This window comes from Acyrthosiphon pisum, chromosome A2 (genome assembly GCF_005508785.2).
Source record: "Acyrthosiphon pisum isolate AL4f chromosome A2, pea_aphid_22Mar2018_4r6ur, whole genome shotgun sequence".
Classification (NCBI taxonomy): domain Eukaryota; kingdom Metazoa; phylum Arthropoda; class Insecta; order Hemiptera; family Aphididae; genus Acyrthosiphon; species Acyrthosiphon pisum.
This window is the reverse complement of record NC_042495.1, coordinates 17,462,022-17,464,517: the sequence shown is the minus strand read 5'-3', so window position 1 is coordinate 17,464,517 and position 2,496 is coordinate 17,462,022.

Here is a 2,496-nt window from a genome sequence, read left to right as displayed (position 1 = left end):
AAAACGTAGATATAAATTCTTATCTAGTATTGAATTATTAAATGTAAATAATATTATATTAATTATAGTGTGGTATATAGTTAACAATTAACATTACCTAGGTTTATTTTTTTGCTTTTTGTGTTGTGTGGCCTGCTAGATTTTTGCGCATTTAAAATTGGCCCTCTAGTTGCATTGAGTGCCCATCCCTGATATAACTGATAAACTGTAAATTATTATTTTACATTTGTACGATTATAGTTTGGATTTATAAAATAGTTTTCTAATTAAATTAATTACAAGCATTATATATTATAATATGATGTTTCCATTTAAGATTTTGATAAAAAATAATACATACATTATTTAATTTAGTAACTTTTCCAAATTAAAAACAGTTACAAATTTAAAAATTATGTACGGTGATATTTTTTAATCGAATTTTCTACTAATTTATACTAAAAAACACATATTTAGATTTTTTAATATTCAGTTCTAGAAAATGTTTATGTAACCAAGCTTATATATTATTAATAGGTACATTGATTCACTAAGTAATACAATATTCAACAATTTCTTTGATGTTTAATTGAAACTATAATGTATCGTCAACTAAACAAATACCTAATATCTCCTAAAATATTAAGAGTAATTAGACAATATTTTATGAAAATAAGAAATAACAAGATGACTGTTCCTCGAGTTAATTAATACAATTTGAAGCTAATAACAGTGGGTTGATTTGGTTTTTAGAAAAAAAGTTATTTATATTAAAATTATTTTGAATAGGTGTGGCAAGAGACAGAGAGAGATAGGTCTATAATTAGTACAATGATCATTGAGCACTATTGCTGAATTTAATAATTTCATTAGGTATTATTCTTACCTACGACTTCATAGATATTTGACAGTTTTCTAATATATGGTCCCATCATCAATACCATATATATTATAATGCGATCGCTAATATTATAAATTATAAAGTGACGTGAAATTCCAAAAAAAAAAGTTTTTTTACCAATAATTTATTAGTGTGACACAATCACTGGATATATAGATATAAAATATAATACATATTGTTTTTTTAGCTAAACTAAATAATTATAATATTTGTTTATTATTCAACGTCGATATAGGTACGACGGACCTGTGTAGTAGTAACCGTGGTTATGGCGTTTGAATGTTTATTAATTTTCAGCCAGCAACTATCAGTTAGGTTTATTATTATCTTATTTTTAAGCAGATTCACGCTTATAACAAATATCGCAATATTTTAATTATTACTATATATCATAATTATCTGTGATTACTGATTCACTTTGACTAAATTGTTATGCATTTGTGTTATATTATACTATGTTATTACGTTAACATATAGGTATATTATAATGTTTTATTATATAAGTTGTTTAATAATTTAGGGTATACCTACTAAGCATATTGTTATAAATTATTACAAACCAATTACCTACAACCTGCCTTATTATTGTCATTGTCCTACTAGAATGAATAAAATTCGAAGCTAATAACAGTGCATATTTTGTTGATTTACTTTTCCGAAATCTAACTTGGTTTTTAGAAAAAAAGTTATATATATTCAAAAAACCAATAAAACGTTGTTTTAAATATTTTTCAAATATTTTGTGTATGGAAAGAGATAGAGAGTTATATAGGTCTATAATTCGTACATATTGTATTATATCGCTGGATTTAATAATTTCGTTATTATTCTTACCTACTTCCTGGATATTCGACATTTTTCTGATATATGGTCATCAACTCCATTATAACGTGATCGCTTTCGGTTGTAGTTTATTTAGGATATAATATAATATAAAGCGACGTGTAATTCTAAAAAGAAAAATTGTTAAATATAGCGCACACTGTTATTTTAGCTAAACTGAATACCTAATTAAATTTGTTTATTATTCAGCGTCGATATACCGACCGGCTGGGTATCCATGGTTATCTCGTTTGAACGTTTATTTATTTTCAGCCAGCAACTATCTGTTAGGTTTATTATTATATTATTTTTACACAGATTCACGCTTATAACAAATGTTGCAATATTTTAACTATTACTATAATATCATAATTATCTGTGATTACTGATTCACTTTGACTGCATTTTTATGCATTTGTGTTATATTATATTACCATATGTTATTACGTTAATATAGATATAATATTATAATGTTTTATCATTTGCGTTGTACAATAGTTTAGGCCTTTAGGGTATAATAAGCATATATAAATTATGTTTAAGTTTTTTTATACATCGGTGATTGGAGTGAATATGTCACCAATTGTCAAATTTAATCTCAGATATTAGTAGGTATTAAAAATGTGTATATACATATATTTATTTAGGAAATAAGTAGGTACCTAGGAGGAAAGACTATTGTCAAACCTATTCAATTATATTTATTTATATGCCATATATGTCACCGTAAATCGTAGTTTAAAAATCAGTTTTAAAATTATGGCAGTTAAACATTTTATGTAATTGTTTTTAAA